This window comes from Stylophora pistillata, chromosome 3, assembly GCF_964205215.1.
Source record: "Stylophora pistillata chromosome 3, jaStyPist1.2, whole genome shotgun sequence".
In the NCBI taxonomy this organism is placed as follows: Eukaryota; Metazoa; Cnidaria; class Anthozoa; order Scleractinia; family Pocilloporidae; genus Stylophora; species Stylophora pistillata.
Genome location: NC_142521.1, coordinates 39,274,386 through 39,292,494, shown reverse-complemented (window position 1 = coordinate 39,292,494; position 18,109 = coordinate 39,274,386). Strand labels below are relative to the sequence as shown.

The 18,109-nt window shown below is 38.9% G+C and overlaps 1 pseudogene across 1 annotated transcript; it reads right to left on the bottom strand.

The window, feature by feature from the left end:
- Positions 1–2,863: 2,863 nt before the first annotated feature.
- On the bottom strand, positions 2,864–5,802 carry LOC148736055 (uncharacterized; annotated as a pseudogene). Its single transcript, XR_015999464.1, has 2 exons — positions 5,642–5,802; positions 2,864–3,743 (listed from the first exon to the last, which is right to left on the bottom strand). The product of XR_015999464.1 is annotated as an uncharacterized LOC148736055 (transcript).
- Between the last annotated feature and the right edge of the window lie 12,307 nt (positions 5,803–18,109).

Genomic DNA, 18,109 nt, shown 5'->3' with positions numbered 1-18,109 from the left:
CCGACAGATCGAAACAGACCAATCACGACCGACTTACGTCACTTGAGTCTTACAGTCAATAACATCACGGCAAAACCAACCGATCATTTTACACGAACTGGAACAAGAGCATTCTACTGACAACAATCATTCACTTGACTCTGATGATGACTTCCGCACAGGTTGTCGAAACGTCAGTCACTACCACCGACAACAGTCCTTCTCAGGACTACACTCACCCGGACAATCAGACTACACCTTCACTTGTTACCCCCGGGTTCAAGCCATTTACTGCAAAATCATGTGGCTTACATGCAGAGTAAACAGCAACTACTGCACACGTATATTGAAGATAGATCCGGGCTTGCCCTACCGCGAAATTGTCGAAACCAAGCCATAACATTTGATACTGTCATTACAAACTGTTTCAAGATCAATATCAAAATTCTTGCTGGGAGCCAAAAACCGAAAACAATCAAATTCATGAGTAATAAACAAGCAATAAACAAGCAGATGAACAATGTAGCTATATATACTGATCTTTTTCAAAAATAGAACATCAACCTTCAAATTTTCATTTTATCTTTCCACGATAACTGTGGTCTCCTACGCAGCCGTTGCTCGGTCTCGCCACACAACACGTTCCCTCCCCTTCTGACGTCTTTCATCGGTCTAGCAGTATCGCAATATTCTCAAAGGCGCAGAAGGACATATACTAAAACACAGAAAAGCCAGCGTTTCTCACAAGACATAATTTGCTTTCGCGAGCCGCTTACTCCGACTCACGTGTTAATTGCTGAAATTTGAAGACCTGTCAAAATACTGCGATCTTATTGGTATGAGATACATACATACCCTGATGTGGAAATCTGATTGGTGGGTGATAAATACCCTAATGCGGCAATCTAATCGGTACGTGATATCTACCTTAATGCGGTAATCGGATTGGTGCAAGCGACATACTAATCTCTACACCGACACAGAGTTGTTCGAAAAAAAAACTCGAAAGTGTACTAACTTGAAGCCGGTTTATCTACCTTTATCAAATTGCAGGTGTACACTGATAAAAACTCTAAGAAGATAAGCTTTGCATATTAAGAGCTTTAAATTGATAGCCCAAGCTGTTGTAAGATCGCATAAACAAGAATATATACAGTCCAAGACTGCGTGTGGCTACAGATATAGCACAATTTGTATAGCATTTAAAAGAAATAGAGGTTGGATAATGACACAAGGAGGTAGTGTTGCAGAATATTCGTCTCACATGCAAAACAGAAAACCTGCCGCATCCCACATATTTATGAGTACCCTATTCCACCGGAGAAAAACGATTTAAGAATACACTGATTAATTGACAATTAACCATAATAATATTGACAATAACAATTCTGATAACAATAATAATATAACAACAATTTGAAGGGGCTAGCACAAAAGTCTCATAATTCCCTTATCCTCTGGACTCCAACAGTGGTTACGTATGCTTCTTTAAATTTGCCCGCTTATTGAATATAATTTCTCATTTTATTGCGTTCCATTTAAAATTTTAGAGACCTTAGTTTTATATAAAAAGACATTCGCCCTTTTGGATATTCCTTTATTCTATGTCTTAAGATATTCCGCCATTCCATCGATGTAGCGTTCGTCCATTCCGTCACTCGATTAAATAACTCAGGTATTGTATTTCTCAGCTTGCTCGCTTCACAAATTTGGCATTAGCCGCTGATTCAAACAGTAGAATGCTCTCTTTTGTCGACCATGTGTTCGTGTATCTGGTGGAAGACTGCTTTCTCAGTGAGCCTCGATAAGAAAGCCAAACTGCTTACAGGTCTGAAATTCTTGAATATGATGTCGAGACCAGGCTTTTTTGAGTAAAGGACGAACTAGTGCCTCCTTCCAATTATGAGACGTTTATCGTCTTCTCCTGCTTTGCGTATTGTCATGGCAAGAACTAAAACAAAATGAGTTACTGACTATAAACCAGAAATCAGAAACGGAGAGAACTTAACCGAGTATTGAGCGCGAATTTCGAACCACTGAGATACTCCGAGACAAGCAATAAGTAGCACCGGGAAAGTTCGGGTCTAAACTGGATAAGATCGGAAATTCTATTGTTGCACTCACTCACTCACTCATTCAATCATTTATCTTGACAACATACGAGGCTTATCCTCCAATAGGAGGCAGGAGCCACAAAAAAAGCGAGTGTCACCTTCAAACACGTTCTGTAATTTAAGACTGTTTGGGCATTGTTTTAACAGTTTTTGAAACCTGACTATCAACTTCTTGCTATCCGGAAGCAAGAGCTGTACTGGGGAATTCTGGCCCGAGTTCGTGGCATTATGAAAACGACGGAGGGCCAATATTCCTCGACAAGGCTCGAGTAAGAGATGTTAGTAAGCAGTTTATTGAATGGCACTCGCACTAAACGTGCTCCTCGAGCTTCCGTTGGGAAGCTCGAGTCTCAAAAATGCACGTCATTCTTTTTCTGTTCCTGGCGTTGTTAAAGGAGATGCCGGAGCTTGGGAATGAGAAAAGCGAGCCTCTCCTATTACGTTTATATCTGTCCCCAATATCATGCTATTGTTAATAGTCCTTTTTACAGTTGTGGGCTTGGTGGCCAAGCCTTTGAACAGGAGTAAGGCTAAAGGTGAGCTTGTTATGATACAGATGTTGCTGCTTTTCAAATGCAAATTTCTCTTTTATCATGCTAAGTAGATACAGGTCTCTATCACAACAAGGTCACCCTTAGCCTCACTTCTGTTCAAAGGCTTGGCCACCAAGCCCACAACTGTAAAAGAATACTACAATCATGTTGTCACTGAGGAACAGTGTCTGTCTTTCTATATGAATAAAGTTTTGGGCATGATGGAATAATGAAAAGTAGATCATCAAGTCATTTATTGATTAATTATTTATATTAAAGTTACACTTACATCAACAAGTAAAAATAAAAACATGACATTTTCAATTTTATATTTTATTGTCATCCTCAGTACATACAAAAAACAATCCCCATCTGCAAACGACTCGATGCAATGCTACTCTTGGTAGTAGGGTTGGTGAAGATAACATGTTTTCTTTACTTTCTGCATAGAACAAGCACATACGCATGTCGCGAACGATCGCGATCAGCGTTGCTTGCAAACCGAATGCCTCTTCCACTCTGTAACTCGTTAGTTGCACGGATCAAGAGCCCATTGTTTGGTACTCCATACCGCCATTTTCTGATTGCTCGCGTGATGTCGAACTCCACGAAACCACGAGGGCGATATGGAAAGATAACGACTGATTGACCCTGAGGGATCCGCTCTGCGTCAGTGTTATCCAAACCAAGATATTGTTTCGACCAATAGGCATATGATGAGCGCTTGGAGCTGGTAGCTTGATACTCGTTCCAGGACTTTTTCACTAAATGAACCTGTATGTAACGGGGAATGAAAGGGGTTTTGGTGATGGGATGCCAGCTGGCTTTGTGTGCGTAGACGTAGTACAGGTACATCTTTGCAGATACAATCTTGTGCGCTGGGCAGGACCAGGGTAGGTTTTCAAACTTCACAAGCGATCACTTGTTGGGATAATCAGGATGCCGAGAAACGAGAAGGAACGGCAAACTGTTGAAGTTTCTGTTTGGACGTTCAAGCGTGACATCTTGTACCACTGATAGCTTGTAAACGAGGCCCCTGCCGGTATCGTAACGTGTTACACCTTGCGTGACATGAGCCAACGACGCCAACATAAACAAGGTTATCATCAACATAATGCTGTGAAACAAATCGTGACGTGAAATTTCACCTAAGCAAAAAGCCTCATTGAGTGCATGCTTTCCACTTTCTCAGCGTTTTGCGATATATGAGCAGAAAATTGTACATAACTTCCATGCTCTCCAACTGATCTGACTCGTCTGTGAATTTATGTTATTGAGGCAACAGGAACATGGTGGAAGAGGTGAGAGGAATTATTCATATGGAGGGATGGGTAAGAGGAAGAAACCAAATATATGGGGGAAGAGGTAATGGGAAGAAAACGAATACAGTTTAAGGGGTGTTTACGAGAATAAGGTCCCAAAACCGAGCAAGAAAAACTTTGGTTTAGAAATAGATGAGCTCGTAACCAAGACTCTTACAAGTTACAAGATTAGTCTTACAAGATTAGAAATGGCGAGAGTGAGATATTATGTCAAAGTTTGGTTTTGTTTCTACATTTTATCCCTTCACAGAGTGCGGTTGCAATCATCATAGTTCGGAAAAAAGCGAGTTAAGAGAAAGACTGAAAGACTTAAACTGAAACAGACAGATCAAAATTGCCTATCAACAGATTTAAAATAAAGCTGCGAGCCAACACTACTATTAAAGTTTCCGTCAACTTTTTGACAGCAAGTTGAACTGATCGCCTTTTTTTCCGACAACCGAAGGAAATTATCCTTACGAAATTAAAAACTTTCAGCGACCTCTACTGGGTCTCTGGACTGAGTATTTATTCCTAGAACTAGTTCTTGTGACCTTTCAGGGTGAAGTCACGTGCAAAGTGAATTAAGGGGAATTTAACCCCAGGAGCTTGAACTATCGAACACACGTTGATCGGTTGAATAATTCCACAGAAATCAAGTTAAATCAGTCAGAATGTTTATGGGAAGAAGCGGCGAATCAAATAGTACAGGAAAACGAGGTGACAAAATAGAGCCGGGCTGTAGTTGTGTAGTTTGAACTAAAGGTAAACGATCAAAAAGAAAAGGAAAGGCTTATGTAAGCTAATGCTAAGATATAAATCAAGCATACTGATAAGAAACAGCTCTTATAAATGAAACAAAACGATTACAACTTAAGATAGGTGACTAGATTTACTTTTATCATGTTCTTGCGGGTAGCAATCGATAGAAAGATAGCTTTAAAAACTTTCGATGGCGAGAGGACGACGGATCACGTAACTCAACAGATAAAAGGTAGTAGTGGCTGATTCTATCGATTTCAAATGTTATGTAACGAATTTTGATTCCGAGCAATCACGGCGTGAATAATAAAGCTTAAACGTAACAAAACTGATAACGAGTAATAACTAAACACACAAAAATAAAACGTGTTGCGCAAGTAACAGTTCTTACTCAGTTACGTTCAGCATTTTTTGTTCTTTAAAAAAGCATTTTATTGTTAAGCAGGTTGATTTCTTTCCGAAGGACTCAGAAAAAATAATCCGCCGTGCACTTTGTCTGAATATGTTTTGTACCGATAAAAACCAAGATATGTGGGAAGGAAACAAAAAAGCTCAACTTTATATTACAGCAGATTTTAATGGTGATGGATTTATCTGCATTCAATCTAATTGTGAAGCGGTCGGGATATGGCCAACATAAAAGTCCTCTTAAATTTAAGACTTTGGAGCTCAATAGCCAACGAGCAATACAATAGCCACGAGCTACACAATAGCCAACGAGCGTTTATGGACGAAATTTACTATTCCACGTTCAATTCTATTTCCCTTTTAGTTAACAACATAGATCTAAACTGCAAAAAAAAAAAACTATCCAATCTTATTGTCGATATCTGCGACAAAATCGACATCACCGAATTATCGCTAATAAAGAGAAAAGAAAAAGTTGGCACACACCGTCGCAAAAGGATAATCGAATAACTAGCATTGTGACAACGATAAGGCACTTACTTACCTTATTTTCCTGAAAGTGCAGTTGATCGTTTGCCCTCGCAACTCCGACTGGTTTTTGCCACTACCCGCACTCCTTTTAAATCGTCCAAGGAATTGAAAAGTGGAATTTATTTGGACAAATAAACATTGAAGGGTTCAAATTCGAGACGTTAGCAGTAATATCAAATATGAAGAAACAGATGTGAAAATTTTTTGCTTAAAATAGCTACTAGTTTGAATGTTTTATTTGACGTTAATTGAACTTGCTGAATCACACACTTAAGACCCTAACTAGGAAATTCGACATCCTCGAGTGTTCTGCTCGATAAGCCGCTATGATGCTCCACCGCGTTTGCAAAACTGTATTGAGTCCAAATTTATTGATTTTCTTGTTGTTTATTCCCTTTCTCAGTTTACATTTTCTGACTTTGTGTTACATGCTGGAACTTCCTGAGAAGTCCAACCCGAATAATGGAAATGAAGTGATTTCTTTCCATGCTGGACGATAATGAAGACTTTTGACTTCCGTGTTTTTTAATTTGTTATATGAGCATGTTTTGGAAATTATTCAATTTTAATCAATAACCTTTATCTGACATTCCCTTGTATTCATTTCTATCGTGTTTGTGCTACATGAATTAGATTAATTTTACTTATGTTTCGTGCCCAACCAAGACTTTGGAATAAAAAATTTGATCGCAGTTAGTTGACCATTAAATCAGTGCATGAACAATATCCTATCATTGTGATCACTCACAGATTTATTATAGCTTAATTTGAGTTTCTGATATTAAAAGAGACAGCTGTTCTTCAAAGCACTTTTTTTCTTTGCCGTTCCTAAATTTCTCGACGGTTTTCAAGCGAAAATATCATGGAACTTTAGATTTCCTTCGGCAAAGATTAATTCTCTCATTTTGTCACTACAAGGGATACGTTTTTAATTCAATTCAAAAGCGATAAATGTTATGCATTTTGAACTTGCTTGTGATTACTGGAGTTCACCTCCATGAAATATCATTTCCGAGAAAAAATATCTCTTCATCAGTGCTTACGCACATTTCTTAATTGTTGGCTTTCAGTCGAAATCCTGATTTTCTGCATATCACGTATTAAGTCAAGGTAACCGCGAAGTGAAACGTATCCTGAATAAGTATTAACTACGTCTTTTGCAACACCACAGCCGAACAATATCAGAGCCGTTGGTAACAAATATTTCTTAGTGTCAAGCAATTGCAGTAATATATATTGAAATTCGTTAGCACTATCAGCTCAGGTCTTTTGAATTCTTTGGTGGAATTATCCAAAGGTTCCTAAGTATAATAATCAGGACAGCAGACTGACCAAGCAGATTATTTTAAAGCAAACTGGGTCACTCGCAGCGAGCTTTCACAACCTATTCATGCAAACCTACAGAAAGTTAAACATATCTGATATTACAATCAGTAGATATTGATAGGGTGGCGAACCATATAATAACGTTTCAAGACCGCAACCAGTTTCCAGCAGATTACATAGGATACTTTTATCGCCAACAATGGTCGCTATTAAAATATTTTTGCTATAAACCACAGTGATAAACTGTTAGATGATGTATCCACATTGTACTAAACATGATCTCAAAACCTTTTTCTTATGAAAAACAGAAACAGAAATCAGTGATATCATATTCAGGAAATTAGAACAAATACCAAGCCGTTCTCGTAACGATAGAAGGCTCCTGCTTCGATAGGAAGCTTGTATCGTTGATTGCACCAGTATTTATTCGCTTCCTCTAAGTTTTAGTGCCGTGTTCATTGTAACTGAGGCGCAGGATTTGTTTTAATAAAGGATAGATTTTTCACTATATGTCTGCTTTGGCATCTTCCCGGGAAAGCAAATGAGAAACCTGAGGAAGAACTTAGTTTTTGTGTTCATAAATTCATGAACTTGCTCTACAGAAAATTTTCAAAAGTTAAAATATGCGCTAACGGTAGTTTTCCGAAAATAGAAGATCCAAGGCCACTCCACTGGAATTGCATGAACACGTCAGCTAAAAGATGTCTTTATCGCGCTGAGAGGTCAATACCAGGAATCATTCGAGCCAGAAGAATGGTTTCGATAAATAGTTTGAAAACCAAAATAGGGATAAAACGTCCATAAATGAGGACAAAAACTATCGTAATTAATAATATTAGACCCTCTCCTAGAGTCCGGAAGAAGGCAAAATTGAAAACCATTGAAGGAAATTGGAGTCTCTCAGAGTCGTTTAAGGTTGTTCAAGAGTCTCTCTTCTTCCCCTGAAGGTGTATCACTAGGTTTGAGAGACAAAATCATGTGTTTTACATACCAGAGACGCTCGAAGTGAACAGCATCTACTGCACACGCGTATTAAAGACAAACCAAGGCTAGCTCTGGCGCGAAATCGTCGAAAACCAGGCCCTAACATTTGATACTGTCATTACAAACTGTTCCGAAATCGATACCAAAAGTTCTTCCAGTGAGCCAGTAACCGAACAAATTTAGATGCATGAGCAATAAATGAGCAGATGAACAATATATAGCGAGGAGAGAAAAAGCAGACAAAAACGAAGTTTGGATAGAGCGCAATTTTTATAGCATTTAAATAAAATTAGAGGTTGAACAATAACGCTAGAAGGTAGTATTGCAAACTATTTGTCTCACATGCAAAACAGAAAACTTGCCGTATCCCAAATATTTTTGAGTACCTTGGTCCACAACTTTTTTAATTAGCATTCAACATAATAATATTAACAATAATGATAATGACAACAATAATAATAATGACAACAATAATAATACAACGATAATATAAATTTGGTTAGCTCGAAAGCCTCATGGATCCCTTATCCGCTGGGCTTTAACGATGGTTACCCATGCTTCATTTAATTTAATTTCATATGGTTTCTTATTTTATCTATTTATTTATTTTTTGCAATCCATTTTATTTCATTCATCAATGCACCGTTCATCTGTTCTATCATTTCGTTGAATAATTCAAGGAATCGTGTTTCGCAGCTTCCTCTTTTCGCAAATTCGGCGTTAGCCGCTGATTCAAACGATAAATTGATCTCTTTTTAAAGAAAAAAATTTCCTCAATGTTTCAATGATGTGCAGATCGCATCTATTGAAATATTTCTTCAAGGAAAAATTTGAATATAAATCATATGCATGCGCTGATGGATGCCACTGTGGCGTTATTTTGAGATAGGATAATCGTCTCTAGCAGTGCCACAGCAAGAACTGAAAAGATGATATCTTCGTATGCTGATTCAAGCGATAAAATGCTCTATCTTCAAAGAAGAAAAAGTTCTTCTAAGTTTCATGATGCGCCAATCACTCCTTTTGAGATATTTCTGCAAACAATAGTTTTGTTTTTAATAGCGCGCAATGCTGAAACCACTTTGAGATGTTTATCGCCTTATGTTGTTTTGCCTATTCTCACTGCAAAAATAATTTTTCCTGCAGTCGACGTTAATTTATTGCATCATATGCGGTTTCTTCTTGAATAAAAAAAAATTTAAGAGTTAGCTTTCAACCCAGATCTTAAGGGGTCAAGTTTCAGACGTGAAGTCATGCACCAAAATTTCAAGTTCCAAGCATGGGTAGGCCTCTCGGTGGGGAGGGGTGGGGAGGGCTAACCAATTGAACCTCCCTCCTCCCCTCGTCCCTTGCTATGCCCTTATAAAAAAAAAATTTAAGCGCTGGTTGCAATAGCACTTTCAAATTTAGAAATCCATAAATCAAATCAGTTGTTCCCAGATGTACAGCTCAATATATCTCTTCTTTATCGTTTAGGGTTGCTGTGGTTTCTCTCGTGTTTTTACCCGCGCAACAAACAAATGCTGCCCTAACCGCACATTGCGACCAAAAACTATGCAGTGTCCATGAGAGCAACGTTCAAGGTACCAGGCCACCTTCGAGGTGCCTGTTTTTGATTAACCCCGGAGATTCATGGGACGTGTTCTCTCTTTTAAGGCAAACCGATAACATCCCATACAAACCTTTATAAATATAAAACGTTGGGCAACACGGTAAGAGTCACGTCCGCTTTTCTAGTAGTGAGCTTGGGCTGCCTGTGTTGCGGACGAGTAATTTTTGATGTTTTCATGTATTTATCGGGACGGTGTCGAATTGCCACCTAAACAATACCACCATTTTGGTTTGAAGTTCCCACGTCCACTTGATTAGAGGGTAGGAAGTGGTTTTTACGCAACGAGTGATTAAGCCCAAGATTGATACGTGACGTGTGAATTCTACAGAAAGGCAAAGTAAGACAAGATTTTAATTTTTCTTTATTGAATTCGTAAAGCGTGACATACTGTTTTATGTATACATGACGCTTTACTTTTTCAGTTCTAAAATTGTTGCCTAAAACGGGATCAAACGTTGTTTGTAAAATCAAATGTGGTCGAAAACAAAACCTCGACCTCCTAAAGTGAAAAGCAGATCCTAAAGTTGTATTTTATACTGTACATCTATTGTATATAGTTTTTGCGTACTAAATATATGTAGATGTAGATGTAGAAGCACTTTTAGTTGTTTTTCCAACTTAGCGTGTCACAAAGTTGAAACAGGGACCATAAAAATATGCACTTAAACTGTGAACGTGATCTTTTGAAAACAGGAAAACAGGCGGGTTGGCGGGGGAGGGGAGGGGAGTAGGAGTGCCTGTCTGAGGGAACTCGCAAGTTCGAGCATTTTTCTTGCGCGATTACAATTGTGAAGAAAGACAACTACAGTACAAAAAAGTACTCAAAAAAAAATTGAAAAAGAAGACAACAAAATGTGCAAGAACACAGCGAAAGTCAGGGTAAATACAGCGCGTGTTATATTTCTGGACATCTTTCTGTTCATTTTTTGGAGAAATCAGAATAAAATGTGAGTTATAGATAGCTGAGGCTTTCGTTAGTTCCGTTATACAAATTTCGTGACCTTCCTGTAAGCACGTATCAGGATTTTCCTAATGACTGTTAATACTTAGAGGATGTTTAGTTTGAAACGTGACTTTAAAAGATTTGTGGTCTGATATCCTCAAGTTTCACTCAGCTCTGTGATACTTAAAGAGGTTAACTTGACGTGTTCTGCAATGAAGCAGACTGGAAGCAGTGTGTGAGGGAGGTAGGTTGGATTTTTTTTTTCCTTTTTTTTTTTTTTTTCTAACATCAAGAAATCATCGCTATAAGTTAAACATCTGTGGTGTTTGACCTGATTGGCCACATTTTTTTGGTTTTGAAATCTTCTTGGGGTTATGTGACTTGCTGATGAGGAGTGTGGAAAATGAGGAGTGTGGAAAATGCGGAGTGTGGAAAATGAGAAGTGTGGAAAATGTAGAGTGTGGAAAATGAGGAGTGTGGAAAATGAGGAGTGTGGAAAATAGTGGGCAGCACACAGCAAATTGTCTTGTAGTATTGAGTTTATCAATCGACCAGTTTCGGCTTCATCAGGATAAAACTACAAAATACATTATAAGAACTGATTTTATACTAGACCTTGTCAGAACATGTCACGTTCCTACTTGGGGTTTGAACAACAAAACACCCACAAGAATAACGCACAGGATATGATTAAAATCCTGTGCTAGAAGGTGCTTTTGGGGCTTCACAGTTTTAACGTTAAAAACAAAAAGGTAAAAGGTAAACAAAAGAATCAAACGAGCGAAACATTAATCTCAGTTTGTTGTATCTTAAGCATAGCATTTTTTCACTTTTTTTACGAGTGTGAAAAATGCGGAGTGTAGAATATATATAAAATAAGAAGACATAAAAATATATACATGCATAAAAATTGTCTTACTTTGGCAATACTGTTATTGTCTGTAAGCTTTTCTTTGGCTAGTTAGCTGCGAATATTATAAATTGAAAGAAAGCGTCTGAAAAATATTTTTGGTCACGTTCGAAAAGGTGTTACCGTTAACACCTAAATGGTGCGAATCTTGCGAAATACGCTACTTGTAAGCCCTGGGTAGATTCAATTTAATTTGCATATTCCCAGGTGAGTACAAGTTCGCATTGATCTCCACGTGTTCAAACTCACAGAGGGCCATAATGGCCTTTAAAATCTCTCTTATTCAGCCTAAATCGCTTTCGAAAGGTTACTTCGAGGACCTGCCCAGTTTTGAGTGGAGTGACGTGAAAGATAAGGACGAGATTGGTAAGGGAAGCTTTGGATCGGTAATGAAAGGCAACTACGTACCTAAAGGTAAAGTCGTTGTTGTTAAGCGATTTTTTGGAGAGGGGAATTCTCTCTTAAAGAACATTGCAAAGGAGGCAAAAATGCTTGAGAGCATCTGCCATCCGAACATTGCGAGGTTTATCGGCGTTTGTTCAAAGCCAGTGGCAATAATGATGGATTACGAGTGCTACGATTTTAGACCCTTCGGTCTCAACCATCAAATATCGAATTTGTTAGAGTTTTTAAACACTCTTGACCACATCGAGGGCGAAACTGAAGCCTTTGAGTATTTCTTGCCTGCTTTTCCGAAGGCTGCAAAGGACGTCGCAGAAGGTCTCTGTTTCCTTCATTCAAATAATATTGTACATCGAGACTTAAAACCAAGCAACGTGTTGGTCAGCAACCGGCACTACTGTAAAAAAGATATGTAATGTACGAAAACGTAATGTGCGGTTTAGTAGTGAAAACGTAATGATGCATCGCCTTAAAGGAAATGGAGTGCCTTTCTGTCAATTTATAATATTCACGGCTAACTAGCTAAAGAAAAGCTTCCAGACAATAACAGTATTGCCAAAGTAAGACAATTTTTATGCATGTATATATTTTTATGTCTTCTTATTTTATATATATTCTACACTCCGCATTTTTCACACTCGAAAAAATTGAAAAAATGCTATGCTTAAGCTACAACAAACTGAGAGTAATGTTTCGCTCGTTTGATTCTTTTGTTTACCTTTTACCTTTTTGTTTTTAACGTTAAAACTGTGAAGCCCCAAAAGCACCTTCTAGCACAGGATTTTAATCATATCCTGTGCGTTATTCTTGTGGGTGTTTTGTTGTTCACACCCCAAGTAGGAACGTGACATGTTCTGACAAGGTTTAGTATAAAATCAGTTCTTATAATGTATTTTGTAGCTTTATCCTGATGAAGCCGAAACTGGTCGATTGATAAACTCAATACTACAAGACAATTTGCTGTGTGCTGCCCACTATTTTCCACACTCCTCATTTTCCACACTCCTCATTTTCCACACTCCGCACTCCGCACTCCGCACTCCGCACTCCGCACTCCGCACTCCGCACTCCGCACTCCGCACTCCGCACTCCGCACTTTCCACACTCCTCATTTTCCACCTAACCTAAAAAGTTGGTGTTCATTTCCGTTGATGACATAAGATGTTCCACAAAAATTTCAACGAAGCCTTCCTCTATTTTAGGGCATACACTGTTAAGCAACCTTAATCATTTTATTAGAAAAGGAAAGGGGGAGTGATCGCTTCCTTTTTTGTGGCTCAAACGTAAATCGTTTGTGTGCTGCTTTCCCTTTTAAACATTTTTGTGGTTAAATGTCTATAAAGGCTAGTATTTAAGTGATAGGGTTAAGGGTCGTAATTAAATATTTGTAGTTTTCACACATGCACTTTCGAACGAGTTGCTTGTTAACTCTCAGGCGTTTACTTGCTTAAATCAATTAATTTTTAAAAATCGAGTTTCCAGATGGGATTTGAACCCACGACCCTCCGTGATCTAGTCGGATGCTCTAACCACTGAGCTACAGGAGACTCTATGGTGAGCAAGGGTCAATTAGTGGGTATTGACTGGAACCGCATCACGCGGCTACACAGCCAAACATCAGCTAGCGCATAGAAGCTCACTAACAGCATCACGCTGTCACATTAAAGCATCACATGCATTAAAGCATCACATGCAGCCAACCAGCCTCCAAAGTTCCAGTCAATACCCACTAATTGACCCTTGCTCACCATAGAGTCTCCTGTAGCTCAGTGGTTAGAGCATCCGACTAGATCACGGAGGGTCGTGGGTTCAAATCCCATCTGGAAACTCGATTTTTAAAAATTGTTTATTTTCATCTTTATATGCTTAAATCAATTACTTACTTATTTACTCACTCGTACTGAGAGACTATTCTCGGTTGTCATAAGTATTCCAGATTCTTAATACTAGTCGTCCTCCATCTTCAGTCTATTGTTTGGCAAAGTTTGGGGCTGCCCGTCGAGGTGAAGTTCAAAATTATCCGTGTTTAATTTCTTTCTCGCGACCTTCTTCACTCTTTTTCACTTGTTTGCTGGATGCAGAGTATTCACTTTTTCACGTATTTGAGTTAACTGAAAAAGCTCGGTCCAGATATGTACAAATACTATAACAAATCTGGAAAACATTTTAAGTACATGGCGCTTAGATCATGATAGACTCCAGTGTTTTATTCATCTTTAACACAGGAGAAGAAACAAATGTAAAGTCAGGCAAATAGACGGTCCCAAATGTCCCGCTTCCAAGCTCTACTTTAATTTTTACAGAGCTCCACGAGAACTCTGCAAACTCAAATCCACGTCGCCGTTTTCTGGTCAGAGATGGAAGTTTAAAAAAAGCCGCCATCTCCTTCCTCGCACAATAACCTATCTTCTCCTGCGCAAATTTAAAAGATGCAAATTTATTTTCGACAGAGGTCTACAATGCATTTTTCAAATTACGGTCTTTTGGCAGCCTGGTTGTTTGTATGTCACGTACACTTTTGTTTGTTCCATGTTTGCCCTAGTAAAATTATCTATTCCCGTAAAACGTTGGAAATCGGTCTTGACCAGCTCCTGTGTATTAAGATGTTGATAATTTTAAAAATAGAAACGCGCCGAATGCATTGTAGAGTTAAATATAAGCACGCGGAATTTTGTTTTCGAACACGATAGAATTCCGAAAATGCTGAGAATGGTTACTCGCTGTAAGCGAGTGCTTCTCGTATTTCTTGATTATTCTTAAAAATTTTCAAATGCTAATATTACTCAACATCATGGGCAACGGGGGAGAGGGAGGGGACTTCCCCTCCCTCTCCCCCGTTGCCCATTTTTCCACTTAACACCTACTCCATCGGCAAATATTTCCTCGCCCCAATCCTCCCCAGTTACCAAATCTAAGATGGCGGCCTAATACGAAAACGTGCACTCGTGCGCCCAAAATACGCCGGCACTACAGGCTAAAAGGGGACAGGCAGAGAAATAAACAACTAAACAGTCGAACAATGCTATCATGTTTCCATAAATCCATGTTTCACAAATCCATGTTTTACAAATCCATGTTTTACAAATCCATGTTTTACAAATCCGTGTTTTACAAATCCATGTTTTACAAATCCAGTCCATGTTTTACAAATCCAATCCAGTCCATATTTTACAATATGCCGATGAAACCTGCGTTGATCATTTTTGTTTCCCCTTTCTCTGGGTTCTTTCTCGGGAGTTAAAAAATCCATTCCCAAAGAAAAAGTAGGCAGATCTTCATCGGCTTGTACGCTTGTTGCCATGTCTAGTTTAACTTTTTTAAGGAAGTTTTTCCCGTTTCTTAATGAAAAATGCTGAAGTCACTCGCGAGAAAAAAATTTTTTCGCGAGGCATTTGTTTGCCGACGTTACCAGCGTGCACAAGGGAAAATTTAAGCACGCCTGCTTTATTGAATTTGATTACACGAATTTACAAGCTATGTTATAGTACACATTAGTGTGGATGGGGCCTGTTTTAATTTTTTATATGCAAATACGATGGTCTAATCACAGTTTATGTAACTTGACCCCGTTTACCTAAGGTTTTGTGGACCCGGCAACAAATCACCTATGACAAGGCGAGAACCGACCTCCATAATAGGGTATAACTGGACAAATCACAACATATCCAACGTCCCAAACATATTATTGAAAGGTACAAAAGCCCATCCACGCGAAAGAAGATAAACTGAACTGGTCCTGAATTGTTTTCGTTTTAACACTTTACTGCTTGATTACTGGAGTTCACTCACAAGATCCGCGATTGAAAATACTGATCTTAAAAACTGCGTGTAAAGTTTCCCGAGAATTGAGAACAGGCTACTTATTTTAGCAGAATACGTTAAAAAAGCCTATCGTTCGAAACGCGTTCATCGAAAGCAAGGCTACTGCGCTGACGTAAGTCACTGCTAATTATAATTACGCACTCGGTTATTCAGGCTCAACCGTCCACAGGTTGTAGTGTAAACATCACCTTGGCTTTTTCTTTCTTTTTAAATATCCCGTACTCAAAAGTTTTTCGAGGGGTCTTAGTTTTCGAGAGGTCTTAGTTTTCGAGGGGTCTTAGTTTTTCGAGGGGTCTTTGTTTTCGAGGGTCTTAGTTTTCGAGGGGTCTTAGTTTTCGAGGGGTCTTAGTTTTCGAGGTGGACTTGCTCACAAGTCGCGCTTTTGAGCGGTAAACAAGCCATTGAAAACATGCTGAATACACAACCTTTTTCTGCTCGCTCTTTCAGGTCGTACTCGCCATTCTGGATGCCAGTTTCTGAATCATTTTTCGCAGCTCGTTATCTCGCGTTTCGATCACTTCTCTCAAGTGTATATTTTCCGTAATCACCTTTTCAAGCAAAACAACATGTTGGTCGTCCATTTTGCTGATGGAAAAGGTCAGGAATGAGGTCGAACCCAGAAATCTAACTTTCACACAGCGACACATTCAACGTTCACAGGAAAACAGATGCACAACGTCGTCAGAAATCACCGACAAAGCGTGCCGTCGTATTAAATTTCTTTTAATAACAGAAGTTTCTGCCACGTGATAGGCTACTGATTAACTTTTTCTAGCACGTGATAGGCTACAGCTACATCAAAGAAATCTAGATAGCCGCCGACTGCGGCAAATAGCGGCTTTGCGGCAAATAGCGGCTTTAAAACAAGTTGTCACATGGCTTACTACGCTGCAAAGATGTCCTCCTGCTTACGAAAACAAAGCAGACTGTTGTGTGGACATTGCGATGAATACTTATATAGGGTGGCTTTCTGGAAACATCGCAAGGCTTATTAAGATTTGCATAGCGTACGCTGGATAACCAAAAATGACGCTGAGCGTTTGGAACGTAGGGCGAAAAGACCAAAGCCATATCCTGATCAGGATCATGAGTCGCGTGGAGAAATGTGGGCATCTGGTTCTTCTGACGATGAGGATCGTGAACAGCAAATCGTAGTCGGAGATAAAGTCAACAGCATTGACGAATAATTTTAAGGCTGTACAGCAAGGACCCCAAAAGTGTGGCTATCCATATTCTTTTCGACTTGTGTGCCTATGTTTACGTTACTGCAGGGTTTAACAGAAAACCAGTTTCTGTGACGTAATCCTTCTTGAAACATCTAAATTGTATGACTATTGACACTTCATCATTGTAACGCTTTCAGTCTTGTCCTGCGCTGTAAAGGTTCCTATCCAACTCATTGCAACATGCAGGGGGCTTACTAAACATGCCTATATAGTTGCAAAAGTAGTTTTAAATTTGCCAAATAAATCTTGTTTCATCGAAAATAACCGTTCTATTTGCACTGTTGACGTATGATGTACAGCACAAAATATATATATCCTTATGGAAGACAGAGTACAGCCTGCAATGGCTCAATGGAAAATGTTTTGAATTATCGAGAAAGAGAAATATTTATGTTACGGTACCATTTTCATTTGTTTTTCCAAGCCCAGGATCTATCCAGGTGTTTCTTTGGCCCACATCTTTGATCGGATAATACGTAAAAACCGATTGATCCCATAAGCCGTACGCCATTTGTGCTTATTTAACGAAAGCTTTACGTGTTTTGCAAAATGTATGGCTTATTACAACCTTTAGGTAAAAAGTAAATCAGCATTAATGTGTCTAGACACATTTTTGCTTGCTTTACGCAACTTTGATTTTCCGCAATTTCCTTTTTCGTGCTGTGAATTGACACCGCATCACACAACGTGTTACGCTTTCAAGAAATAATCTTTCGTTTTTTCCTCGAGACGCGAGTTTTGGACACCTGCGTATATATATAATTTGGATATATCAACAAAGTTGAAATGGTAAATTGGCCACCGTAACGATTACAAAATCTGACGTTTCGAGCGTTAGCCCTTCGTCGGAGCCCTTTCGTGTTCACGTTTCATTCGCTCCGACGAAGGGCTAACGCTCGAAACGCTTTTGTAATCGTTACGGTGTCCTATTTACCATTTCAACTTTGTTGATATATCCTAATTATTTCGTTACTCCCACCGACGCAGCCCCAAACAGTTTCTTTCGAAACTTTCTGCCTTTATTTATGCGTATATATATAGTTGACGGGTAACACCGCTACACCATTGCGTGTTACGATATATTCCTCGCTATTATTATCCTTTTTTAATTTTCTTAGTTTTTTTAAATAATTTTTCCTTTTCTACAGTTGATTGGTAACACCGCAAGCTTTACAAAGAAAATCGCCAAAATAGCCTTAAAACGACCGTTGGCAACAAAGCGGCTACAGAAAAAAAGGTAAGGAGACTTAACACGT